The sequence below is a fragment of the Amblyomma maculatum genome, chromosome 4 (genome assembly GCF_055883805.1).
Source record: "Amblyomma maculatum isolate TAMU_Amacu chromosome 4, ASM5588380v1, whole genome shotgun sequence".
Lineage (NCBI taxonomy): Eukaryota > Metazoa > Arthropoda > Arachnida > Ixodida > Ixodidae > Amblyomma > Amblyomma maculatum.
In genome coordinates, this window is record NC_139347.1 from 138,210,990 (window position 1) to 138,234,343 (window position 23,354).

The 23,354-nt window shown below is 50.3% G+C and overlaps 43 non-coding genes across 43 annotated transcripts; all 43 read right to left on the reverse strand.

The window, feature by feature from the left end:
* Positions 1-256: 256 nt before the first annotated feature.
* TRNAG-GCC (transfer RNA glycine (anticodon GCC)) lies at positions 257-327 on the reverse strand. The gene has a single exon. It is a non-coding gene; the product is annotated as a tRNA-Gly (tRNA).
* A 395-nt stretch (positions 328-722) lies between these two features.
* On the reverse strand, positions 723-793 carry TRNAG-GCC (transfer RNA glycine (anticodon GCC)). Its single transcript has one exon. It is a non-coding gene; the product is annotated as a tRNA-Gly (tRNA).
* A 628-nt stretch (positions 794-1,421) lies between these two features.
* TRNAG-GCC (transfer RNA glycine (anticodon GCC)) lies at positions 1,422-1,492 on the reverse strand. Its single transcript has one exon. It is a non-coding gene; the product is annotated as a tRNA-Gly (tRNA).
* Positions 1,493-1,887: 395 nt separating this feature from the next.
* Positions 1,888-1,958, reverse strand: TRNAG-GCC (transfer RNA glycine (anticodon GCC)). Its single transcript has one exon. It is a non-coding gene; the product is annotated as a tRNA-Gly (tRNA).
* Positions 1,959-2,586: 628 nt separating this feature from the next.
* On the reverse strand, positions 2,587-2,657 carry TRNAG-GCC (transfer RNA glycine (anticodon GCC)). Its single transcript has one exon. It is a non-coding gene; the product is annotated as a tRNA-Gly (tRNA).
* Positions 2,658-2,819: 162 nt separating this feature from the next.
* TRNAG-GCC (transfer RNA glycine (anticodon GCC)) lies at positions 2,820-2,890 on the reverse strand. The gene has a single exon. It is a non-coding gene; the product is annotated as a tRNA-Gly (tRNA).
* Positions 2,891-3,285: 395 nt separating this feature from the next.
* TRNAG-GCC (transfer RNA glycine (anticodon GCC)) lies at positions 3,286-3,356 on the reverse strand. The gene has a single exon. It is a non-coding gene; the product is annotated as a tRNA-Gly (tRNA).
* Positions 3,357-3,518: 162 nt separating this feature from the next.
* TRNAG-GCC (transfer RNA glycine (anticodon GCC)) lies at positions 3,519-3,589 on the reverse strand. Its single transcript has one exon. It is a non-coding gene; the product is annotated as a tRNA-Gly (tRNA).
* Positions 3,590-4,683: 1,094 nt separating this feature from the next.
* On the reverse strand, positions 4,684-4,754 carry TRNAG-GCC (transfer RNA glycine (anticodon GCC)). The gene has a single exon. It is a non-coding gene; the product is annotated as a tRNA-Gly (tRNA).
* A 395-nt stretch (positions 4,755-5,149) lies between these two features.
* Positions 5,150-5,220, reverse strand: TRNAG-GCC (transfer RNA glycine (anticodon GCC)). The gene has a single exon. It is a non-coding gene; the product is annotated as a tRNA-Gly (tRNA).
* A 628-nt stretch (positions 5,221-5,848) lies between these two features.
* On the reverse strand, positions 5,849-5,919 carry TRNAS-GCU (transfer RNA serine (anticodon GCU)). The gene has a single exon. It is a non-coding gene; the product is annotated as a tRNA-Ser (tRNA).
* Positions 5,920-6,081: 162 nt separating this feature from the next.
* TRNAC-GCA (transfer RNA cysteine (anticodon GCA)) lies at positions 6,082-6,152 on the reverse strand. Its single transcript has one exon. It is a non-coding gene; the product is annotated as a tRNA-Cys (tRNA).
* Positions 6,153-6,780: 628 nt separating this feature from the next.
* Positions 6,781-6,851, reverse strand: TRNAS-GCU (transfer RNA serine (anticodon GCU)). Its single transcript has one exon. It is a non-coding gene; the product is annotated as a tRNA-Ser (tRNA).
* Positions 6,852-7,013: 162 nt separating this feature from the next.
* Positions 7,014-7,084, reverse strand: TRNAC-GCA (transfer RNA cysteine (anticodon GCA)). Its single transcript has one exon. It is a non-coding gene; the product is annotated as a tRNA-Cys (tRNA).
* A 395-nt stretch (positions 7,085-7,479) lies between these two features.
* On the reverse strand, positions 7,480-7,550 carry TRNAS-GCU (transfer RNA serine (anticodon GCU)). The gene has a single exon. It is a non-coding gene; the product is annotated as a tRNA-Ser (tRNA).
* A 1,094-nt stretch (positions 7,551-8,644) lies between these two features.
* Positions 8,645-8,715, reverse strand: TRNAG-GCC (transfer RNA glycine (anticodon GCC)). Its single transcript has one exon. It is a non-coding gene; the product is annotated as a tRNA-Gly (tRNA).
* A 395-nt stretch (positions 8,716-9,110) lies between these two features.
* Positions 9,111-9,181, reverse strand: TRNAG-GCC (transfer RNA glycine (anticodon GCC)). Its single transcript has one exon. It is a non-coding gene; the product is annotated as a tRNA-Gly (tRNA).
* A 628-nt stretch (positions 9,182-9,809) lies between these two features.
* Positions 9,810-9,880, reverse strand: TRNAG-GCC (transfer RNA glycine (anticodon GCC)). Its single transcript has one exon. It is a non-coding gene; the product is annotated as a tRNA-Gly (tRNA).
* Positions 9,881-10,042: 162 nt separating this feature from the next.
* Positions 10,043-10,113, reverse strand: TRNAG-GCC (transfer RNA glycine (anticodon GCC)). The gene has a single exon. It is a non-coding gene; the product is annotated as a tRNA-Gly (tRNA).
* A 395-nt stretch (positions 10,114-10,508) lies between these two features.
* Positions 10,509-10,579, reverse strand: TRNAG-GCC (transfer RNA glycine (anticodon GCC)). Its single transcript has one exon. It is a non-coding gene; the product is annotated as a tRNA-Gly (tRNA).
* A 162-nt stretch (positions 10,580-10,741) lies between these two features.
* Positions 10,742-10,812, reverse strand: TRNAG-GCC (transfer RNA glycine (anticodon GCC)). The gene has a single exon. It is a non-coding gene; the product is annotated as a tRNA-Gly (tRNA).
* Positions 10,813-11,906: 1,094 nt separating this feature from the next.
* TRNAG-GCC (transfer RNA glycine (anticodon GCC)) lies at positions 11,907-11,977 on the reverse strand. The gene has a single exon. It is a non-coding gene; the product is annotated as a tRNA-Gly (tRNA).
* Positions 11,978-12,372: 395 nt separating this feature from the next.
* Positions 12,373-12,443, reverse strand: TRNAG-GCC (transfer RNA glycine (anticodon GCC)). Its single transcript has one exon. It is a non-coding gene; the product is annotated as a tRNA-Gly (tRNA).
* A 628-nt stretch (positions 12,444-13,071) lies between these two features.
* TRNAG-GCC (transfer RNA glycine (anticodon GCC)) lies at positions 13,072-13,142 on the reverse strand. Its single transcript has one exon. It is a non-coding gene; the product is annotated as a tRNA-Gly (tRNA).
* A 395-nt stretch (positions 13,143-13,537) lies between these two features.
* Positions 13,538-13,608, reverse strand: TRNAG-GCC (transfer RNA glycine (anticodon GCC)). The gene has a single exon. It is a non-coding gene; the product is annotated as a tRNA-Gly (tRNA).
* Positions 13,609-14,236: 628 nt separating this feature from the next.
* Positions 14,237-14,307, reverse strand: TRNAG-GCC (transfer RNA glycine (anticodon GCC)). The gene has a single exon. It is a non-coding gene; the product is annotated as a tRNA-Gly (tRNA).
* Positions 14,308-14,469: 162 nt separating this feature from the next.
* On the reverse strand, positions 14,470-14,540 carry TRNAG-GCC (transfer RNA glycine (anticodon GCC)). Its single transcript has one exon. It is a non-coding gene; the product is annotated as a tRNA-Gly (tRNA).
* Positions 14,541-14,935: 395 nt separating this feature from the next.
* Positions 14,936-15,006, reverse strand: TRNAG-GCC (transfer RNA glycine (anticodon GCC)). The gene has a single exon. It is a non-coding gene; the product is annotated as a tRNA-Gly (tRNA).
* Positions 15,007-15,168: 162 nt separating this feature from the next.
* On the reverse strand, positions 15,169-15,239 carry TRNAG-GCC (transfer RNA glycine (anticodon GCC)). The gene has a single exon. It is a non-coding gene; the product is annotated as a tRNA-Gly (tRNA).
* A 628-nt stretch (positions 15,240-15,867) lies between these two features.
* On the reverse strand, positions 15,868-15,938 carry TRNAG-GCC (transfer RNA glycine (anticodon GCC)). The gene has a single exon. It is a non-coding gene; the product is annotated as a tRNA-Gly (tRNA).
* Positions 15,939-16,333: 395 nt separating this feature from the next.
* On the reverse strand, positions 16,334-16,404 carry TRNAG-GCC (transfer RNA glycine (anticodon GCC)). The gene has a single exon. It is a non-coding gene; the product is annotated as a tRNA-Gly (tRNA).
* Positions 16,405-17,032: 628 nt separating this feature from the next.
* On the reverse strand, positions 17,033-17,103 carry TRNAG-GCC (transfer RNA glycine (anticodon GCC)). The gene has a single exon. It is a non-coding gene; the product is annotated as a tRNA-Gly (tRNA).
* Positions 17,104-17,265: 162 nt separating this feature from the next.
* TRNAG-GCC (transfer RNA glycine (anticodon GCC)) lies at positions 17,266-17,336 on the reverse strand. Its single transcript has one exon. It is a non-coding gene; the product is annotated as a tRNA-Gly (tRNA).
* A 1,094-nt stretch (positions 17,337-18,430) lies between these two features.
* Positions 18,431-18,501, reverse strand: TRNAG-GCC (transfer RNA glycine (anticodon GCC)). The gene has a single exon. It is a non-coding gene; the product is annotated as a tRNA-Gly (tRNA).
* Positions 18,502-18,896: 395 nt separating this feature from the next.
* On the reverse strand, positions 18,897-18,967 carry TRNAG-GCC (transfer RNA glycine (anticodon GCC)). The gene has a single exon. It is a non-coding gene; the product is annotated as a tRNA-Gly (tRNA).
* Positions 18,968-19,594: 627 nt separating this feature from the next.
* Positions 19,595-19,665, reverse strand: TRNAS-GCU (transfer RNA serine (anticodon GCU)). Its single transcript has one exon. It is a non-coding gene; the product is annotated as a tRNA-Ser (tRNA).
* A 162-nt stretch (positions 19,666-19,827) lies between these two features.
* On the reverse strand, positions 19,828-19,898 carry TRNAC-GCA (transfer RNA cysteine (anticodon GCA)). Its single transcript has one exon. It is a non-coding gene; the product is annotated as a tRNA-Cys (tRNA).
* Positions 19,899-20,526: 628 nt separating this feature from the next.
* Positions 20,527-20,597, reverse strand: TRNAS-GCU (transfer RNA serine (anticodon GCU)). The gene has a single exon. It is a non-coding gene; the product is annotated as a tRNA-Ser (tRNA).
* A 162-nt stretch (positions 20,598-20,759) lies between these two features.
* Positions 20,760-20,830, reverse strand: TRNAC-GCA (transfer RNA cysteine (anticodon GCA)). Its single transcript has one exon. It is a non-coding gene; the product is annotated as a tRNA-Cys (tRNA).
* A 162-nt stretch (positions 20,831-20,992) lies between these two features.
* TRNAG-GCC (transfer RNA glycine (anticodon GCC)) lies at positions 20,993-21,063 on the reverse strand. Its single transcript has one exon. It is a non-coding gene; the product is annotated as a tRNA-Gly (tRNA).
* Positions 21,064-21,225: 162 nt separating this feature from the next.
* Positions 21,226-21,296, reverse strand: TRNAG-GCC (transfer RNA glycine (anticodon GCC)). Its single transcript has one exon. It is a non-coding gene; the product is annotated as a tRNA-Gly (tRNA).
* A 628-nt stretch (positions 21,297-21,924) lies between these two features.
* TRNAG-GCC (transfer RNA glycine (anticodon GCC)) lies at positions 21,925-21,995 on the reverse strand. Its single transcript has one exon. It is a non-coding gene; the product is annotated as a tRNA-Gly (tRNA).
* A 395-nt stretch (positions 21,996-22,390) lies between these two features.
* On the reverse strand, positions 22,391-22,461 carry TRNAG-GCC (transfer RNA glycine (anticodon GCC)). Its single transcript has one exon. It is a non-coding gene; the product is annotated as a tRNA-Gly (tRNA).
* Positions 22,462-23,354: the final 893 nt, after the last annotated feature.

The following is a 23,354-nucleotide window of genomic DNA, read 5'->3' on the forward strand; positions in this document are numbered from 1 at the left end:
TTTGAAGCAAATAAAAAGTCAACTGCGTCGGCCGGGAATCGAATCCGGGCCACCCGCGTGGCAGGCGAGTATTCTACCGCAGAACCACCGACGCGCTTGTCTCTCCGTAGATACAGCGTCGTACAGTGAAACTGTACTGACACAAGGCTATGACATACAACGGAGTGGATGAGCGAGTGCTGTAAGAGTCAAATAAAACTAATCAGTATGATGTGCACGCTCCAGTGGTTCACTTTGAAGCAAATAAAAAGTTAACTGCGTCGGCCGGGAATCGAACCCGGGCCACCCGCGTGGCAGGCGAGTATTCTACCACTGAACCACCGACGCGCTTGTCTCTCCGTAGATACAGCGTCGTACAGTGAAACTGTACTGACACAAGGCTATGACACACAATGGAGTGGATGAGCGAGTGCTGTAAGAGTCAAATAAAACTAATCAGTATGATGTGCACGCTCCAGTGGTTCACTTTGAAGCAAATAAAAAGTCAACTGCGTCGGCCGGGAATCGAATCCGGGCCACCCGCGTGGCAGGCGAGTATTCTACCACTGAACCACCGACGCGCTTGTCTCTCCGTAGATACAGCGTCGTACAGTGAAACTGTACTGACACAAGGCTATGACATACAACGGAGTGGATGAGCGAGTGCTGTAAGAGTCAAATAAAACTAATCAGTATGATGTGCACGCTCCAGTGGTTCACTTTGAAGCAAATAAAAAGTCAACTGCGTCGGCCGGGAATCGAACCCGGGCCACCCGCGTGGCAGGCGAGTATTCTACCACTGAACCACCGACGCGCTTGTCTCTCCGTAGATACAGCGTCGTACAGTGAAACTGTACTGACACAAGGCTATGACATTCAACGGAGTGGATGAGCGAGTGCTGTAAGAGTCAAATAAAACTAATCAGTATGATGTGCACGCTCCAGTGGTTCACTTTGAAGCAAATAAAAAGTCAACTGCGTCGGCCGGGAATCGAATCCGGGCCACCCGCGTGGCAGGCGAGTATTCTACCACAGAACCACCGACGCGCTTGTCTCTCCGTAGATACAGCGTCGTACAGTGAAACTGTACTGACACAAGGCTATGACATACAACGGAGTGGATGAGCGAGTGCTGTAAGAGTCAAATAAAACTAATCAGTATGATGTGCACGCTCCAGTGGTTCACTTTGAAGCAAATAAAAAGTCAACTGCGTCGGCCGGGAATCGAACCCGGGCCACCAGCGTGGCAGGCGAGTATTCTACCACTGAACCACCGACGCGCTTGTCTCTCCGTAGATACAGCGTCGTACAGTGAAACTGTACTGACACAAGGCTATGACACACAATGGAGTGGATGAGCGAGTGCTGTAAGAGTCAAATAAAACTAATCAGTATGATGTGCACGCTCCAGTGGTTCACTTTGAAGCAAATAAAAAGTCAACTGCGTCGGCCGGGACTCGAACCCGGGCCACCCGCGTGGCAGGCGAGTATTCTACCACTGAACCACCGACGCGCTTGTCTCTCCGTAGATACAGCGTCGTACAGTGAAACTGTACTGACACAAGGCTATGACATACAACGGAGTGGATGAGCGAGTGCTGTAAGAGTCAAATAAAACTAATCAGTATGATGTGCACGCTCCAGTGGTTCACTTTGAAGCAAATAAAAAGTCAACTGCGTCGGCCGGGAATCGAATCCGGGCAACCCGCGTGGCAGGCGAGTTTTCTACCACTGAACCACCGACGCGCTTGTCTCTCCGTAGATACAGCGTCGTACAGTGAAACTGTACTGACACAAGGCTATGACATACAACGGAGTGGATGAGCGAGTGCTGTAAGAGTCAAATAAAACTAATCAGTATGATGTGCACGCTCCAGTGGTTCACTTTGAAGCAAATAAAAAGTCAACTGCGTCGGCCGGGAATCGAACCCGGGCCACCCGCGTGGCAGGCGAGTATTCTACCACTGAACCACCGACGCGCTTGTCTCTCCGTAGATACAGCGTCGTACAGTGAAACTGTACTGACACAAGGCTATGACATACAACGGAGTGGATGAGCGAGTGCTGTAAGAGTCAAATAAAACTAATCAGTATGATGTGCACGCTCCAGTGGTTCACTTTGAAGCAAATAAAAAGTCAACTGCGTCGGCCGGGAATCGAATCCGGGCCACCCGCGTGGCAGGCGAGTATTCTACCACTGAACCACCGACGCGCTTGTCTCTCCGTAGATACAGCGTCGTACAGTGAAACTGTACTGACACAAGGCTATGACATACAACGGAGTGGATGAGCGAGTGCTGTAAGAGTCAAATAAAACTAATCAGTATGATGTGCACGCTCCAGTGGTTCACTTTGAAGCAAATAAAAAGTCAACTGCTTCAGCCGGGAATCGAATCCGGGCCACCCGCGTGGCTGGCGAGTATTCTACCACAGAACCACCGACGCGCTTGTCTCTCCGTAGATACAGCGTCGTACAGTGAAACTGTACTGACACAAGGCTATGACATACAACGGAGTGGATGAGCGAGTGCTGTAAGAGTCAAATAAAACTAATCAGTATGATGTGCACGCTCCAGTGGTTCACTTTGAAGCAAATAAAAAGTCAACTGCGTCGGCCGGGAATCGAACCCGGGCCACCCGCGTGGCAGGCGAGTATTCTACCACTGAACCACCGACGCGCTTGTCTCTCCGTAGATACAGCGTCGTACAGTGAAACTGTACTGACACAAGGCTATGACACACAATGGAGTGGATGAGCGAGTGCTGTAAGAGTCAAATAAAACTAATCAGTATGATGTGCACGCTCCAGTGGTTCACTTTGAAGCAAATAAAAAGTCAACTGCGTCGGCCGGGAATCGAACCCGGGCCACCCGCGTGGCAGGCGAGTATTCTACCACTGAACCACCGACGCGCTTGTCTCTCCGTAGATACAGCGTCGTACAGTGAAACTGTACTGACACAAGGCTATGACATACAACGGAGTGGATGAGCGAGTGCTGTAAGAGTCAAATAAAACTAATCAGTATGATGTGTACGCTCCAGTGGTTCACTTTGAAGCAAATAAAAAGTCAATTGCGTCGGCCGGGAATCGAATCCGGGCCACCCGCGTGGCAGGCGAGTATTCTACCACTGAACCACCGACGCGCTTGTCTCTCCGTAGATACAGCGTCGTACAGTGAAACTGTACTGACACAAGGCTATGACATACAACGGAGTGGATGAGCGAGTGCTGTAAGAGTCAAATAAAACTAATCAGTATGATGTGCACGCTCCAGTGGTTCACTTTGAAGCAAATAAAAAGTCAACTGCGTCGGCCGGGAATCGAACCCGGGCCACCCGCGTGGCAGGCGAGTATTCTACCACTGAACCACCGACGCGCTTGTCTCTCCGTAGATACAGCGTCGTACAGTGAAACTGTACTGACACAAGGCTATGACATACAACGGAGTGGATGAGCGAGTGCTGTAAGAGTCAAATAAAACTAATCAGTATGATGTGCACGCTCCAGTGGTTCACTTTGAAGCAAATAAAAAGTCAACTGCGTCGGCCGGGAATCGAACCCGGGCCACCCGCGTGGCAGGCGAGTATTCTACCACTGAACCACCGACGCGCTTGTCTCTCCGTAGATACAGCGTCGTAAAGTGAAACTGTACTGACACAAGGCTATGACATACAACGGAGTGGATGAGCGAGTGCTGTAAGAGTCAAATAAAACTAATCAGTATGATGTGCACGCTCCAGTGGTTCACTTTGAAGCAAATAAAAAGTCAACTGCGTCGGCCGGGAATCGAATCCGGGCCACCCGCGTGGCAGGCGAGTATTCTACCACTGAACCACCGACGCGCTTGTCTCTCCGTAGATACAGCGTCGTACAGTGAAACTGTACTGACACAAGGCTATGACATACAACGGAGTGGATGAGCGAGTGCTGTAAGAGTCAAATAAAACTAATCAGTATGATGTGCACGCTCCAGTGGTTCACTTTGAAGCAAATAAAAAGTCAACTGCTTCAGCCGGGAATCGAATCCGGGCCACCCGCGTGGCTGGCGAGTATTCTACCACAGAACCACCGACGCGCTTGTCTCTCCGTAGATACAGCGTCGTACAGTGAAACTGTACTGACACAAGGCTATGACATACAACGGAGTGGATGAGCGAGTGCTGTAAGAGTCAAATAAAACTAATCAGTATATTGTGCACGCTCCAGTGGTTCACTTTGAAGCAAATAAAAAGTCAACTGCTTCGGCCGGGAATCGAACCCGGGCCACCTGCGTGGCAGGCGAGTATTCTACCACTGAACCACCGACGCGCTTGTCTCTCCGTAGATACAGCGTCGTACAGTGAAACTGTACTGACACAAGGCTATGACATACAACGGAGTGGATGAGCGAGTGCTGTAAGAGTCAAATAAAACTAATCAGTATGATGTGCACGCTCCAATGGTTCACTTTGAAGCAAATAAAAAGTCAACTGCGTCGGCCGGGAATCGAATCCGGGCCACCCGCGTGGCAGGCGAGTATTCTACCGCAGAACCACCGACGCGCTTGTCTCTCCGTAGATACAGCGTCGTACAGTGAAACTGTACTGACACAAGGCTATGACATACAACGGAGTGGATGAGCGAGTGCTGTAAGAGTCAAATAAAACTAATCAGTATGATGTGCACGCTCCAGTGGTTCACTTTGAAGCAAATAAAAAGTCAACTGCGTCGGCCGGGAATCGAACCCGGGCCACCCGCGTGGCAGGCGAGTATTCTACCACTGAACCACCGACGCGCTTGTCTCTCCGTAGATACAGCGTCGTACAGTGAAACTGTACTGACACAAGGCTATGACACACAATGGAGTGGATGAGCGAGTGCTGTAAGAGTCAAATAAAACTAATCAGTATGATGTGCACGCTCCAGTGGTTCACTTTGAAGCAAATAAAAAGTCAACTGCGTCGGCCGGGAATCGAATCCGGGCCACCCGCGTGGCAGGCGAGTATTCTACCACTGAACCACCGACGCGCTTGTCTCTCCGTAGATACAGCGTCGTACAGTGAAACTGTACTGACACAAGGCTATGACATACAACGGAGTGGATGAGCGAGTGCTGTAAGAGTCAAATAAAACTAATCAGTATGATGTGCACGCTCCAGTGGTTCACTTTGAAGCAAATAAAAAGTCAACTGCGTCGGCCGGGAATCGAACCCGGGCCACCCGCGTGGCAGGCGAGTATTCTACCACTGAACCACCGACGCGCTTGTCTCTCCGTAGATACAGCGTCGTACAGTGAAACTGTACTGACACAAGGCTATGACATTCAACGGAGTGGATGAGCGAGTGCTGTAAGAGTCAAATAAAACTAATCAGTATGATGTGCACGCTCCAGTGGTTCACTTTGAAGCAAATAAAAAGTCAACTGCGTCGGCCGGGAATCGAATCCGGGCCACCCGCGTGGCAGGCGAGTATTCTACCACTGAACCACCGACGCGCTTGTCTCTCCGTAGATACAGCGTCGTACAGTGAAACTGTACTGACACAAGGCTATGACATACAACGGAGTGGATGAGCGAGTGCTGTAGGAGTAAAATAAAACTAATCAGTATGATGTGCACGCTCCAGTGGCTCACTTTGAAGCAAATAAAAAGTCAACTGCGCCGGCCGGGAATCGAACCCGGGCAACCCGCGAGGCAGGCGAGTATTCTACCACTGAACCACCGACGCGCTTGTCTCTCCGTAGATACAGCGTCGTACAGTGAAACTGTACTGACACAAGGCTATGACATACAACGGAGTGGATGAGCGAGTGCTGTAAGAGTCAAATAAAACTAATCAGTATGATGTGCACGCTCCAGTGGTTCACTTTGAAGCAAATAAAAAGTCAACTGCGTCGGCCGGGAATCGAACCCGGGCCACCCGCGTAGCAGGCGAGTATTCTACCACTGAACCACCGACGCGCTTGTCTCTCCGTAGATACAGCGTCGTACAGTGAAACTGTACTGACACGAGGCTATGACATACAACGGAGTGGATGAGCGAGTGCTGTAAGAGTCAAATAAAACTAATCAGTATGATGTGCACGCTCCAGTGGTTCACTTTGAAGCAAATAAAAAGTCAACTGCGTCGGCCGGGAATCGAATCCGGGCCACCCGCGTTGCAGGCGAGTATTCTGCCACTGAACCACCGACGCGCCTGTCTCTCCGTAGATACAGCGTCGTACAGTGAAACTGTACTGACACAAGGCTATGACATTCAACGGAGTGGATGAGCGAGTGCTGTAAGAGTCAAATAAAACTAATCAGTATGATGTGCACGCTCCAGTGGTTCACTTTGAAGCAAATAAAAAGTCAACTGCGTCGGCCGGGAATCGAATCCGGGCCACCCGCGTGGCAGGCGAGTATTCTACCACTGAACCACCGACGCGCTTGTCTCTCCGTAGATACAGCGTCGTACAGTGAAACTGTACTGACACAAGGCTATGACATACAACGGAGTGGATGAGCGAGTGCTGTAGGAGTAAAATAAAACTAATCAGTATGATGTGCACGCTCCAGTGGCTCACTTTGAAGCAAATAAAAAGTCAACTGCGCCGGCCGGGAATCGAACCCGGGCAACCCGCGAGGCAGGCGAGTATTCTACCACTGAACCACCGACGCGCTTGTCTCTCCGTAGATACAGCGTCGTACAGTGAAACTGTACTGACACAAGGCTATGACATACAACGGAGTGGATGAGCGAGTGCTGTAAGAGTCAAATAAAACTAATCAGTATGATGTGCACGCTCCAGTGGTTCACTTTGAAGCAAATAAAAAGTCAACTGCGTCGGCCGGGAATCGAACCCGGGCCACCCGCGTAGCAGGCGAGTATTCTACCACTGAACCACCGACGCGCTTGTCTCTCCGTAGATACAGCGTCGTACAGTGAAACTGTACTGACACGAGGCTATGACATACAACGGAGTGGATGAGCGAGTGCTGTAAGAGTCAAATAAAACTAATCAGTATGATGTGCACGCTCCAGTGGTTCACTTTGAAGCAAATAAAAAGTCAACTGCGTCGGCCGGGAATCGAATCCGGGCCACCCGCGTTGCAGGCGAGTATTCTGCCACTGAACCACCGACGCGCCTGTCTCTCCGTAGATACAGCGTCGTACAGTGAAACTGTACTGACACAAGGCTATGACATACAACGGAGTGGATGAGCGAGTGCTGTAAGAGTCAAATAAAACTAATCAGTATGATGTGCACGCTCCAGTGGTTCACTTTGAAGCAAATAAAAAGTCAACTGCGTCGGCCGGGAATCGATCCCAGGCCACCCGCGTGGCAGGCGAGTATTCTACCACTGAACCACCGACGCGCTTGTCTCTCCGTAGATACAGCGTCGTACAGTGAAACTGTACTGAAACAAGGCTATGACATACAACGGAGTGGATGAGCGAGTGCTGTAAGAGTCAAATAAAACTAATCAGTATGATGTGCACGCTCCAGTGGTTCACTTTGAAGCAAATAAAAAGTCAACTGCGTCGGCCGGGAATCGAATCCGGTTCACCCGCGTAGCAGGCGAGTATTCTACCACTGAACCACCGACGCGCTTGTCTCTCCGTAGATACAGCGTCGTACAGTGAAACTTTACTGACACAAGGCTATGACATACAACGGAGTGGATGAGCGAGTGCTGTAAGAGTCAAATAAAACTAATCAGTATGATGTGCACGCTCCAGTGGTTCACTTTGAAGCAAATAAAAAGTAAACTGCGTCGGCCGGGAATCGAATCCGGGCCACCCGCGTGGCAGGCGAGTATTCTACAACTGAACCACCGACGCGCTTGTCTCTCCGTAGATACAGCGTCGTACAGTGAAACTGTACTGACACAAGGCTATGACAGAGAACGGAGTGGATGAGCGAGTGCTGTAAGAGTCAAATAAAACTAATCAGTATAATGTGCACGCTCCAGTGGTTCACTTTGAAGCAAATAAAAAGTCAACTGCTTCGGCCGGGAATCGAACCCGGGCCACCCGCGTGGCAGGCGAGTATTCTACCACTGAACCACCGACGCGCTTGTCTCTCCGTAGATACAGCGTCGTACAGTGAAACTGTACTGACACAAGGCTATGACATACAACGGAGTGGATGAGCGAGTGCTGTAAGAGTCAAATAAAACTAATCAGTATGATGTGCACGCTCCAGTGGTTCACTTTGAAGCAAATAAAAAGTCAACTGCGTCGGCCGGGAATCGAATCCGGGCCACCCGCGTGGCAGGCGAGTATTCTACCACAGAACCACCGACGCGCTTGTCTCTCCGTAGATACAGCGTCGTACAGTGAAACTGTACTGACACAAGGCTATGACATACAACGGAGTGGATGAGCGAGTGCTGTAAGAGTCAAATAAAACTAATCAGTATGATGTGCACGCTCCAGTGGTTCACTTTGAAGCAAATAAAAAGTCAACTGCATCGGCCGGGAATCGAACCCGGGCCACCAGCGTGGCAGGCGAGTATTCTACCACTGAACCACCGACGCGCTTGTCTCTCCGTAGATACAGCGTCGTACAGTGAAACTGTACTGACACAAGGCTATGACACACAATGGAGTGGATGAGCGAGTGCTGTAAGAGTCAAATAAAACTAATCAGTATGATGTGCACGCTCCAGTGGTTCACTTTGAAGCAAATAAAAAGTCAACTGCGTCGGCCGGGACTCGAACCCGGGCCACCCGCGTGGCAGGCGAGTATTCTACCACTGAACCACCGACGCGCTTGTCTCTCCGTAGATACAGCGTCGTACAGTGAAACTGTACTGACACAAGGCTATGACATACAACGGAGTGGATGAGCGAGTGCTGTAAGAGTCAAATAAAACTAATCAGTATGATGTGCACGCTCCAGTGGTTCACTTTGAAGCAAATAAAAAGTCAACTGCGTCGGCCGGGAATCGAATCCGGGCAACCCGCGTGGCAGGCGAGTTTTCTACCAGTGAACCACCGACGCGCTTGTCTCTCCGTAGATACAGCGTCGTACAGTGAAACTGTACTGACACAAGGCTATGACATACAACGGAGTGGATGAGCGAGTGCTGTAAGAGTCAAATAAAACTAATCAGTATGATGTGCACGCTCCAGTGGTTCACTTTGAAGCAAATAAAAAGTCAACTGCGTCGGCCGGGAATCGAACCCGGGCCACCCGCGTGGCAGGCGAGTATTCTACCACTGAACCACCGACGCGCTTGTCTCTCCGTAGATACAGCGTCGTACAGTGAAACTGTACTGACACAAGGCTATGACATACAACGGAGTGGATGAGCGAGTGCTGTAAGAGTCAAATAAAACTAATCAGTATGATGTGCACGCTCCAGTGGTTCACTTTGAAGCAAATAAAAAGTCAACTGCGTCGGCCGGGAATCGAATCCGGGCCACCCGCGTGGCAGGCGAGTATTCTACCACTGAACCACCGACGCGCTTGTCTCTCCGTAGATACAGCGTCGTACAGTGAAACTGTACTGACACAAGGCTATGACATACAACGGAGTGGATGAGCGAGTGCTGTAAGAGTCAAATAAAACTAATCAGTATGATGTGCACGCTCCAGTGGTTCACTTTGAAGCAAATAAAAAGTCAACTGCTTCAGCCGGGAATCGAATCCGGGCCACCCGCGTGGCTGGCGAGTATTCTACCACAGAACCACCGACGCGCTTGTCTCTCCGTAGATACAGCGTCGTACAGTGAAACTGTACTGACACAAGGCTATGACATACAACGGAGTGGATGAGCGAGTGCTGTAAGAGTCAAATAAAACTAATCAGTATGATGTGCACGCTCCAGTGGTTCACTTTGAAGCAAATAAAAAGTCAACTGCGTCGGCCGGGAATCGAACCCGGGCCACCCGCGTGGCAGGCGAGTATTCTACCACTGAACCACCGACGCGCTTGTCTCTCCGTAGATACAGCGTCGTACAGTGAAACTGTACTGACACAAGGCTATGACACACAATGGAGTGGATGAGCGAGTGCTGTAAGAGTCAAATAAAACTAATCAGTATGATGTGCACGCTCCAGTGGTTCAATTTGAAGCAAATAAAAAGTCAACTGCGTCGGCCGGGAATCGAACCCGGGCCACCCGCGTGGCAGGCGAGTATTCTACCACTGAACCACCGACGCGCTTGTCTCTCCGTAGATACAGCGTCGTACAGTGAAACTGTACTGACACAAGGCTATGACATACAACGGAGTGGATGAGCGAGTGCTGTAAGAGTCAAATAAAACTAATCAGTATGATGTGCACGCTCCAGTGGTTCACTTTGAAGCAAATAAAAAGTCAACTGCGTCGGCCGGGAATCGAATCCGGGCCACCCGCGTGGCAGGCGAGTATTCTACCACTGAACCACCGACGCGCTTGTCTCTCCGTAGATACAGCGTCGTACAGTGAAACTGTACTGACACAAGGCTATGACATACAACGGAGTGGATGAGCGAGTGCTGTAAGAGTCAAATAAAACTAATCAGTATGATGTGCACGCTCCAGTGGTTCACTTTGAAGCAAATAAAAAGTCAACTGCGTCGGCCGGGAATCGAACCCGGGCCACCCGCGTGGCAGGCGAGTATTCTACCACTGAACCACCGACGCGCTTGTCTCTCCGTTGATACAGCGTCGTACAGTGAAACTGTACTGACACAAGGCTATGACATACAACGGAGTGGATGAGCGAGTGCTGTAAGAGTCAAATAAAACTAATCAGTATGATGTGCACGCTCCAGTGGTTCACTTTGAAGCAAATAAAAAGTCAACTGCGTCGGCCGGGAATCGAACCCGGGCCACCCGCGTGGCAGGCGAGTATTCTACCACTGAACCACCGACGCGCTTGTCTCTCCGTAGATACAGCGTCGTACAGTGAAACTGTACTGACACAAGGCTATGACATACAACGGAGTGGATGAGCGAGTGCTGTAAGAGTCAAATAAAACTAATCAGTATGATGTGCACGCTCCAGTGGTTCACTTTGAAGCAAATAAAAAGTCAACTGCGTCGGCCGGGAATCGAATCCGGGCCACCCGCGTGGCAGGCGAGTATTCTACCACTGAACCACCGACGCGCTTGTCTCTCCGTAGATACAGCGTCGTACAGTGAAACTGTACTGACACAAGGCTATGACATACAACGGAGTGGATGAGCGAGTGCTGTAAGAGTCAAATAAAACTAATCAGTATGATGTGCACGCTCCAGTGGTTCACTTTGAAGCAAATAAAAAGTAAACTGCGTCGACCGGGAATCGAATCCGGGCCACCCGCGTGGCAGGCGAGTATTCTACAACTGAACCACCGACGCGCTTGTCTCTCCGTAGATACAGCGTCGTACAGTGAAACTGTACTGACACAAGGCTATGACAGAGAACGGAGTGGATGAGCGAGTGCTGTAAGAGTCAAATAAAACTAATCAGTATATTGTGCACGCTCCAGTGGTTCACTTTGAAGCAAATAAAAAGTCAACTGCTTCGGCCGGGAATCGAACCCGGGCCACCCGCGTGGCAGGCGAGTATTCTACCACTGAACCACCGACGCGCTTGTCTCTCCGTAGATACAGCGTCGTACAGTGAAACTGTACTGACACAAGGCTATGACATACAACGGAGTGGATGAGCGAGTGCTGTAAGAGTCAAATAAAACTAATCAGTATGATGTGCACGCTCCAGTGGTTCACTTTGAAGCAAATAAAAAGTCAACTGCGTCGGCCGGGAATCGAATCCGGGCCACCCGCGTGGCAGGCGAGTATTCTACCGCAGAACCACCGACGCGCTTGTCTCTCCGTAGATACAGCGTCGTACAGTGAAACTGTACTGACACAAGGCTATGACATACAACGGAGTGGATGAGCGAGTGCTGTAAGAGTCAAATAAAACTAATCAGTATGATGTGCACGCTCCAGTGGTTCACTTTGAAGCAAATAAAAAGTTAACTGCGTCGGCCGGGAATCGAACCCGGGCCACCCGCGTGGCAGGCGAGTATTCTACCACTGAACCACCGACGCGCTTGTCTCTCCGTAGATACAGCGTCGTACAGTGAAACTGTACTGACACAAGGCTATGACACACAATGGAGTGGATGAGCGAGTGCTGTAAGAGTCAAATAAAACTAATCAGTATGATGTGCACGCTCCAGTGGTTCACTTTGAAGCAAATAAAAAGTCAACTGCGTCGGCCGGGAATCGAATCCGGGCCACCCGCGTGGCAGGCGAGTATTCTACCACTGAACCACCGACGCGCTTGTCTCTCCGTAGATACAGCGTCGTACAGTGAAACTGTACTGACACAAGGCTATGACATACAACGGAGTGGATGAGCGAGTGCTGTAAGAGTCAAATAAAACTAATCAGTATGATGTGCACGCTCCAGTGGTTCACTTTGAAGCAAATAAAAAGTCAACTGCGTCGGCCGGGAATCGAACCCGGGCCACCCGCGTGGCAGGCGAGTATTCTACCACTGAACCACCGACGCGCTTGTCTCTCCGTAGATACAGCGTCGTACAGTGAAACTGTACTGACACAAGGCTATGACATTCAACGGAGTGGATGAGCGAGTGCTGTAAGAGTCAAATAAAACTAATCAGTATGATGTGCACGCTCCAGTGGTTCACTTTGAAGCAAATAAAAAGTCAACTGCGTCGGCCGGGAATCGAATCCGGGCCACCCGCGTGGCAGGCGAGTATTCTACCACAGAACCACCGACGCGCTTGTCTCTCCGTAGATACAGCGTCGTACAGTGAAACTGTACTGACACAAGGCTATGACATACAACGGAGTGGATGAGCGAGTGCTGTAAGAGTCAAATAAAACTAATCAGTATGATGTGCACGCTCCAGTGGTTCACTTTGAAGCAAATAAAAAGTCAACTGCGTCGGCCGGGAATCGAACCCGGGCCACCAGCGTGGCAGGCGAGTATTCTACCACTGAACCACCGACGCGCTTGTCTCTCCGTAGATACAGCGTCGTACAGTGAAACTGTACTGACACAAGGCTATGACACACAATGGAGTGGATGAGCGAGTGCTGTAAGAGTCAAATAAAACTAATCAGTATGATGTGCACGCTCCAGTGGTTCACTTTGAAGCAAATAAAAAGTCAACTGCGTCGGCCGGGACTCGAACCCGGGCCACCCGCGTGGCAGGCGAGTATTCTACCACTGAACCACCGACGCGCTTGTCTCTCCGTAGATACAGCGTCGTACAGTGAAACTGTACTGACACAAGGCTATGACATACAACGGAGTGGATGAGCGAGTGCTGTAAGAGTCAAATAAAACTAATCAGTATGATGTGCACGCTCCAGTGGTTCACTTTGAAGCAAATAAAAAGTCAACTGCGTCGGCCGGGAATCGAATCCGGGCAACCCGCGTGGCAGGCGAGTTTTCTACCACTGAACCACCGACGCGCTTGTCTCTCCGTAGATACAGCGTCGTACAGTGAAACTGTACTGACACAAGGCTATGACATACAACGGAGTGGATGAGCGAGTGCTGTAAGAGTCAAATAAAACTAATCAGTATGATGTGCACGCTCCAGTGGTTCACTTTGAAGCAAATAAAAAGTCAACTGCGTCGGCCGGGAATCGAACCCGGGCCACCCGCGTGGCAGGCGAGTATTCTACCACTGAACCACCGACGCGCTTGTCTCTCCGTAGATACAGCGTCGTACAGTGAAACTGTACTGACACAAGGCTATGACATACAACGGAGTGGATGAGCGAGTGCTGTAAGAGTCAAATAAAACTAATCAGTATGATGTGCACGCTCCAGTGGTTCACTTTGAAGCAAATAAAAAGTCAACTGCGTCGGCCGGGAATCGAATCCGGGCCACCCGCGTGGCAGGCGAGTATTCTACCACTGAACCACCGACGCGCTTGTCTCTCCGTAGATACAGCGTCGTACAGTGAAACTGTACTGACACAAGGCTATGACATACAACGGAGTGGATGAGCGAGTGCTGTAAGAGTCAAATAAAACTAATCAGTATGATGTGCACGCTCCAGTGGTTCACTTTGAAGCAAATAAAAAGTCAACTGCTTCAGCCGGGAATCGAATCCGGGCCACCCGCGTGGCTGGCGAGTATTCTACCACAGAACCACCGACGCGCTTGTCTCTCCGTAGATACAGCGTCGTACAGTGAAACTGTACTGACACAAGGCTATGACATACAACGGAGTGGATGAGCGAGTGCTGTAAGAGTCAAATAAAACTAATCAGTATGATGTGCACGCTCCAGTGGTTCACTTTGAAGCAAATAAAAAGTCAACTGCGTCGGCCGGGAATCGAACCCGGGCCACCCGCGTGGCAGGCGAGTATTCTACCACTGAACCACCGACGCGCTTGTCTCTCCGTAGATACAGCGTCGTACAGTGAAACTGTACTGACACAAGGCTATGACACACAATGGAGTGGATGAGCGAGTGCTGTAAGAGTCAAATAAAACTAATCAGTATGATGTGCACGCTCCAGTGGTTCACTTTGAAGCAAATAAAAAGTCAACTGCGTCGGCCGGGAATCGAACCCGGGCCACCCGCGTGGCAGGCGAGTATTCTACCACTGAACCACCGACGCGCTTGTCTCTCCGTAGATACAGCGTCGTACAGTGAAACTGTACTGACACAAGGCTATGACATACAACGGAGTGGATGAGCGAGTGCTGTAAGAGTCAAATAAAACTAATCAGTATGATGTGTACGCTCCAGTGGTTCACTTTGAAGCAAATAAAAAGTCAATTGCGTCGGCCGGGAATCGAATCCGGGCCACCCGCGTGGCAGGCGAGTATTCTACCACTGAACCACCGACGCGCTTGTCTCTCCGTAGATACAGCGTCGTACAGTGAAACTGTACTGACACAAGGCTATGACATACAACGGAGTGGATGAGCGAGTGCTGTAAGAGTCAAATAAAACTAATCAGTATGATGTGCACGCTCCAGTGGTTCACTTTGAAGCAAATAAAAAGTCAACTGCGTCGGCCGGGAATCGAACCCGGGCCACCCGCGTGGCAGGCGAGTATTCTACCACTGAACCACCGACGCGCTTGTCTCTCCGTAGATACAGCGTCGTACAGTGAAACTGTACTGACACAAGGCTATGACATACAACGGAGTGGATGAGCGAGTGCTGTAAGAGTCAAATAAAACTAATCAGTATGATGTGCACGCTCCAGTGGTTCACTTTGAAGCAAATAAAAAGTCAACTGCGTCGGCCGGGAATCGAACCCGGGCCACCCGCGTGGCAGGCGAGTATTCTACCACTGAACCACCGACGCGCTTGTCTCTCCGTAGATACAGCGTCGTAAAGTGAAACTGTACTGACACAAGGCTATGACATACAACGGAGTGGATGAGCGAGTGCTGTAAGAGTCAAATAAAACTAATCAGTATGATGTGCACGCTCCAGTGGTTCACTTTGAAGCAAATAAAAAGTCAACTGCGTCGGCCGGGAATCGAATCCGGGCCACCCGCGTGGCAGGCGAGTATTCTACCACTGAACCACCGACGCGCTTGTCTCTCCGTAGATACAGCGTCGTACAGTGAAACTGTACTGACACAAGGCTATGACATACAACGGAGTGGATGAGCGAGTGCTGTAAGAGTCAAATAAAACTAATCAGTATGATGTGCACGCTCCAGTGGTTCACTTTGAAGCAAATAAAAAGTCAACTGCTTCAGCCGGGAATCGAATCCGGGCCACCCGCGTGGCTGGCGAGTATTCTACCACAGAACCACCGACGCGCTTGTCTCTCCGTAGATACAGCGTCGTACAGTGAAACTGTACTGACACAAGGCTATGACATACAACGGAGTGGATGAGCGAGTGCTGTAAGAGTCAAATAAAACTAATCAGTATGATGTGCACGCTCCAGTGGTTCACTTTGAAGCAAATAAAAAGTCAACTGCGTCGGCCGGGACTCGAACCCGGGCCACCCGCGTGGCAGGCGAGTATTCTACCACTGAACCACCGACGCGCTTGTCTCTCCGTAGATACAGCGTCGTACAGTGAAACTGTACTGACACAAGGCTATGACATACAACGGAGTGGATGAGCGAGTGCTGTAAGAGTCAAATAAAACTAATCAGTATGATGTGCACGCTCCAGTGGTTCACTTTGAAGCAAATAAAAAGTCAACTGCGTCGGCCGGGAATCGAATCCGGGCAACCCGCGTGGCAGGCGAGTTTTCTACCACTGAACCACCGACGCGCTTGTCTCTCCGTAGATACAGCGTCGTACAGTGAAACTGTACTGACACAAGGCTATGACATACAACGGAGTGGATGAGCGAGTGCTGTAAGAGTCAAATAAAACTAATCAGTATGATGTGCACGCTCCAGTGGTTCACTTTGAAGCAAATAAAAAGTCAACTGCGTCGGCCGGGAATCGAACCCGGGCCACCCGCGTGGCAGGCGAGTATTCTACCACTGAACCACCGACGCGCTTGTCTCTCCGTAGATACAGCGTCGTACAGTGAAACTGTACTGACACAAGGCTATGACATACAACGGAGTGGATGAGCGAGTGCTGTAAGAGTCAAATAAAACTAATCAGTATGATGTGCACGCTCCAGTGGTTCACTTTGAAGCAAATAAAAAGTCAACTGCGTCGGCCGGGAATCGAATCCGGGCCACCCGCGTGGCAGGCGAGTATTCTACCACTGAACCACCGACGCGCTTGTCTCTCCGTAGATACAGCGTCGTACAGTGAAACTGTACTGACACAAGGCTATGACATACAACGGAGTGGATGAGCGAGTGCTGTAAGAGTCAAATAAAACTAATCAGTATGATGTGCACGCTCCAGTGGTTCACTTTGAAGCAAATAAAAAGTCAACTGCTTCAGCCGGGAATCGAATCCGGGCCACCCGCGTGGCTGGCGAGTATTCTACCACAGAACCACCGACGCGCTTGTCTCTCCGTAGATACAGCGTCGTACAGTGAAACTGTACTGACACAAGGCTATGACATACAACGGAGTGGATGAGCGAGTGCTGTAAGAGTCAAATAAAACTAATCAGTATGATGTGCACGCTCCAGTGGTTCACTTTGAAGCAAATAAAAAGTCAACTGCGTCGGCCGGGAATCGAACCCGGGCCACCCGCGTGGCAGGCGAGTATTCTACCACTGAACCACCGACGCGCTTGTCTCTCCGTAGATACAGCGTCGTACAGTGAAACTGTACTGACACAAGGCTATGACATACAACGGAGTGGATGAGCGAGTGCTGTAAGAGTCAAATAAAACTAATCAGTATGATGTGCACGCTCCAGTGGTTCACTTTGAAGCAAATAAAAAGTCAACTGCGTCGGCCGGGAATCGAACCCGGGCCACCCGCGTGGCAGGCGAGTATTCTACCACTGAACCACCGACGCGCTTGTCTCTCCGTAGATACAGCGTCGTAAAGTGAAACTGTACTGACACAAGGCTATGACATACAACGGAGTGGATGAGCGAGTGCTGTAAGAGTCAAATAAAACTAATCAGTATGATGTGCACGCTCCAGTGGTTCACTTTGAAGCAAATAAAAAGTCAACTGCGTCGGCCGGGAATCGAATCCGGGCCACCCGCGTGGCAGGCGAGTATTCTACCACTGAACCACCGACGCGCTTGTCTCTCCGTAGATACAGCGTCGTACAGTGAAACTGTACTGACACAAGGCTATGACATACAACGGAGTGGATGAGCGAGTGCTGTAAGAGTCAAATAAAACTAATCAGTATGATGTGCACGCTCCAGTGGTTCACTTTGAAGCAAATAAAAAGTCAACTGCTTCAGCCGGGAATCGAATCCGGGCCACCCGCGTGGCTGGCGAGTATTCTACCACAGAACCACCGACGCGCTTGTCTCTCCGTAGATACAGCGTCGTACAGTGAAACTGTACTGACACAAGGCTATGACATACAACGGAGTGGATGAGCGAGTGCTGTAAGAGTCAAATAAAACTAATCAGTATATTGTGCACGCTCCAGTGGTTCACTTTGAAGCAAATAAAAAGTCAACTGCTTCGGCCGGGAATCGAACCCGGGCCACCTGCGTGGCAGGCGAGTATTCTACCACTGAACCACCGACGCGCTTGTCTCTCCGTAGATACAGCGTCGTACAGTGAAACTGTACTGACACAAGGCTATGACATACAACGGAGTGGATGAGCGAGTGCTGTAAGAGTCAAATAAAACTAATCAGTATGATGTGCACGCTCCAATGGTTCACTTTGAAGCAAATAAAAAGTCAACTGCGTCGGCCGGGAATCGAATCCGGGCCACCCGCGTGGCAGGCGAGTATTCTACCGCAGAACCACCGACGCGCTTGTCTCTCCGTAGATACAGCGTCGTACAGTGAAACTGTACTGACACAAGGCTATGACATACAACGGAGTGGATGAGCGAGTGCTGTAAGAGTCAAATAAAACTAATCAGTATGATGTGCACGCTCCAGTGGTTCACTTTGAAGCAAATAAAAAGTCAACTGCGTCGGCCGGGAATCGAACCCGGGCCACCCGCGTGGCAGGCGAGTATTCTACCACTGAACCACCGACGCGCTTGTCTCTCCGTAGATACAGCGTCGTACAGTGAAACTGTACTGACACAAGGCTATGACACACAATGGAGTGGATGAGCGAGTGCTGTAAGAGTCAAATAAAACTAATCAGTATGATGTGCACGCTCCAGTGGTTCACTTTGAAGCAAATAAAAAGTCAACTGCGTCGGCCGGGAATCGAATCCGGGCCACCCGCGTGGCAGGCGAGTATTCTACCACTGAACCACCGACGCGCTTGTCTCTCCGTAGATACAGCGTCGTACAGTGAAACTGTACTGACACAAGGCTATGACATACAACGGAGTGGATGAGCGAGTGCTGTAAGAGTCAAATAAAACTAATCAGTATGATGTGCACGCTCCAGTGGTTCACTTTGAAGCAAATAAAAAGTCAACTGCGTCGGCCGGGAATCGAACCCGGGCCACCCGCGTGGCAGGCGAGTATTCTACCACTGAACCACCGACGCGCTTGTCTCTCCGTAGATACAGCGTCGTACAGTGAAACTGTACTGACACAAGGCTATGACATTCAACGGAGTGGATGAGCGAGTGCTGTAGAGTCAAATAAAACTAATCAGTATGATGTGCACGCTCCAGTGGTTCACTTTGAAGCAAATAAAAAGTCAACTGCGTCGGCCGGGAATCGAATCCGGGCCACCCGCGTGGCAGGCGAGTATTCTACCACTGAACCACCGACGCGCTTGTCTCTCCGTAGATACAGCGTCGTACAGTGAAACTGTACTGACACAAGGCTATGACATACAACGGAGTGGATGAGCGAGTGCTGTAGGAGTAAAATAAAACTAATCAGTATGATGTGCACGCTCCAGTGGCTCACTTTGAAGCAAATAAAAAGTCAACTGCGCCGGCCGGGAATCGAACCCGGGCAACCCGCGAGGCAGGCGAGTATTCTACCACTGAACCACCGACGCGCTTGTCTCTCCGTAGATACAGCGTCGTACAGTGAAACTGTACTGACACAAGGCTATGACATACAACGGAGTGGATGAGCGAGTGCTGTAAGAGTCAAATAAAACTAATCAGTATGATGTGCACGCTCCAGTGGTTCACTTTGAAGCAAATAAAAAGTCAACTGCGTCGGCCGGGAATCGAACCCGGGCCACCCGCGTAGCAGGCGAGTATTCTACCACTGAACCACCGACGCGCTTGTCTCTCCGTAGATACAGCGTCGTACAGTGAAACTGTACTGACACGAGGCTATGACATACAACGGAGTGGATGAGCGAGTGCTGTAAGAGTCAAATAAAACTAATCAGTATGATGTGCACGCTCCAGTGGTTCACTTTGAAGCAAATAAAAAGTCAACTGCGTCGGCCGGGAATCGAATCCGGGCCACCCGCGTTGCAGGCGAGTATTCTGCCACTGAACCACCGACGCGCCTGTCTCTCCGTAGATACAGCGTCGTACAGTGAAACTGTACTGACACAAGGCTATGACATTCAACGGAGTGGATGAGCGAGTGCTGTAAGAGTCAAATAAAACTAATCAGTATGATGTGCACGCTCCAGTGGTTCACTTTGAAGCAAATAAAAAGTCAACTGCGTCGGCCGGGAATCGAATCCGGGCCACCCGCGTGGCAGGCGAGTATTCTACCACTGAACCACCGACGCGCTTGTCTCTCCGTAGATACAGCGTCGTACAGTGAAACTGTACTGACACAAGGCTATGACATACAACGGAGTGGATGAGCGAGTGCTGTAGGAGTAAAATAAAACTAATCAGTATGATGTGCACGCTCCAGTGGCTCACTTTGAAGCAAATAAAAAGTCAACTGCGCCGGCCGGGGATCGAACCCGGGCAACCCGCGAGGCAGGCGAGTATTCTACCACTGAACCACCGACGCGCTTGTCTCTCCGTAGATACAGCGTCGTACAGTGAAACTGTACTGACACAAGGCTATGACATACAACGGAGTGGATGAGCGAGTGCTGTAAGAGTCAAATAAAACTAATCAGTATGATGTGCACGCTCCAGTGGTTCACTTTGAAGCAAATAAAAAGTCAACTGCGTCGGCCGGGAATCGAACCCGGGCCACCCGCGTAGCAGGCGAGTATTCTACCACTGAACCACCGACGCGCTTGTCTCTCCGTAGATACAGCGTCGTACAGTGAAACTGTACTGACACGAGGCTATGACATACAACGGAGTGGATGAGCGAGTGCTGTAAGAGTCAAATAAAACTAATCAGTATGATGTGCACGCTCCAGTGGTTCACTTTGAAGCAAATAAAAAGTCAACTGCGTCGGCCGGGAATCGAATCCGGGCCACCCGCGTTGCAGGCGAGTATTCTGCCACTGAACCACCGACGCGCCTGTCTCTCCGTAGATACAGCGTCGTACAGTGAAACTGTACTGACACAAGGCTATGACATACAACGGAGTGGATGAGCGAGTGCTGTAAGAGTCAAATAAAACTAATCAGTATGATGTGCACGCTCCAGTGGTTCACTTTGAAGCAAATAAAAAGTCAACTGCGTCGGCCGGGAATCGAACCCGGGCCACCCGCGTGGCAGGCGAGTATTCTACCACTGAACCACCGACGCGCTTGTCTCTCCGTAGATACAGCGTCGTACAGTGAAACTGTACTGACACAAGGCTATGACATACAACGGAGTGGATGAGCGAGTGCTGTAAGAGTCAAATAAAACTAATCAGTATGATGTGCACGCTCCAGTGGTTCACTTTGAAGCAAATAAAAAGTCAACTGCGTCGGCCGGGAATCGAACCCGGGCCACCCGCGTGGCAGGCGAGTATTCTACCACTGAACCACCGACGCGCTTGTCTCTCCGTAGATACAGCGTCGTACAGTGAAACTGTACTGACACAAGGCTATGACATACAACGGAGTGGATGAGCGAGTGCTGTAAGAGTCAAATAAAACTAATCAGTATGATGTGCACGCTCCAGTGGTTCACTTTGAAGCAAATAAAAAGTCAACTGCGTCGGCCGGGAATCGAGCCCGGGCCACCCGCGTGGCAGGCCAGTATTCTACCACTGAACCACCGACGCGCTTGTCTCTCCGTAGATACAGCGTCGTACAGTGAAACTGTACTGACACAAGGCTATGACATACAACGGAGTGGATGAGCGAGTGCTGTAAGAGTCAAATAAAACTAATCAGTATGATGTGCACGCTCCAGTGGTTCACTTTGAAGCAAATAAAAAGTAAACTGCGTCGGCCGGGAATCGAATCCGAGCCACCCGCGTGGCAGGCGAGTATTCTACAACTGAACCACCGACGCGCTTGTCTCTCCGTAGATACAGCGTCGTACAGTGAAACTGTACTGACACAAGGCTATGACAGAGAACGGAGTGGATGAGCGAGTGCTGTAAGAGTCAAATAAAACTAATCAGTATAATGTGCACGCTCCAGTGGTTCACTTTGAAGCAAATAAAAAGTCAACTGCGTCGGCCGGGAATCGAACCCGGGCCACCCGCGTGGCAGGCGAGTATTCTACCACTGAACCACCGACGCGCTTGTCTCTCCGTAGATACAGCGTCGTACAGGGAAACTGTACTGACACAAGGCTATGACATACAACGGAGTGGATGAGCGAGTGCTGTAAGAGTCAAATAAAACTAATCAGTATGATGTGCACGCTCCAGTGGTTCACTTTGAAGCAAATAAAAAGTCAACTGCGTCGGCCGGGAATCGAATCCGGGCCACCCGCGTGGCAGGCGAGTATTCTACAACTGAACCACCGACGCGCTTGTCTCTCCGTAGATACAGCGTCGTACAGTGAAACAGTACTGACACAAGGCTATGACATACAACGGAGTGGATGAGCGAGTGCTGTAAGAGTCAAATAAAACTAATCAGTATGATGTGCACGCTCCAGTGGTTCACTGTGAAGCAAATAAAAAGTCAACTGCGTCGGCCGGGAATCGAACCCGGGCCACCCGCGTGGCAGGCGAGTATTCTACCGCTGAACCACCGACGCGCTTGTCTCTCCGTAGATACAGCGTCGTACAGTGAAACTGTACTGATACAAGGCTATGACATACAACGGAGTGGATGAGCGAGTGCTGTAAGAGTCAAATAAAACTAATCAGTATGATGTGAACGCTCCAGTGGTTCACTTTGAAGCAAATAAAAAGTCAACTGCGTCGGCCGGGAATCGAATCCGGGCCACCCGCGTGGCAGGCGAGTATTCTACCACTGAACCACCGACGCGCTTGTCTCTCCGTAGATACAGCGTCGTACAGTGAAACTGTACTGACACAAGGCTATGACAGACAACGGAGTGGATGAGCGAGTGCTGTAAGAGTCAAATAAAACTAATCAGTATGATGTGCACGCTCCAGTGGTTCACTTTGAAGCAAATAAAAAGTCAACTGCGTCGGCCGGGAATCGAATCCGGGCCACCCGCGCGGCAGGCGAGTATTCTGCCACTGAACCACCGACGCGCCTGTCTCTCCGTAGATACAGCGTCGTACAGTGAAACTGTACTGACACAAGGCTATGACATACAATGGAGTGGATGAGCGAGTGCTGTAAGAGTCAAATAAAACTAATCAGTATGATGTGCACGCTCCAGTGGTTCACTTTGATGCAAATAAAAAGTCAACTGCTTCGGCCGGGAATCGAACCCGGGCCACCCGCGTGGCAGGCGAGTATTCTACCACTGAACCACCGACGCGCTTGTCTCTCCGTAGATACAGCGTCGTACAGTGAAACTGTACTGACACAAGGCTATGACATACAACGGAGTGGATGAGCGAGTGCTGTAAGTCAAATAAAACTAATCAGTATGATGTGCACGCTCCAGTGGTTCACTTTGAAGCAAATAAAAAGTCAACTGCGTCGGCCGGGAATCGAATCCGGGCCACCCGC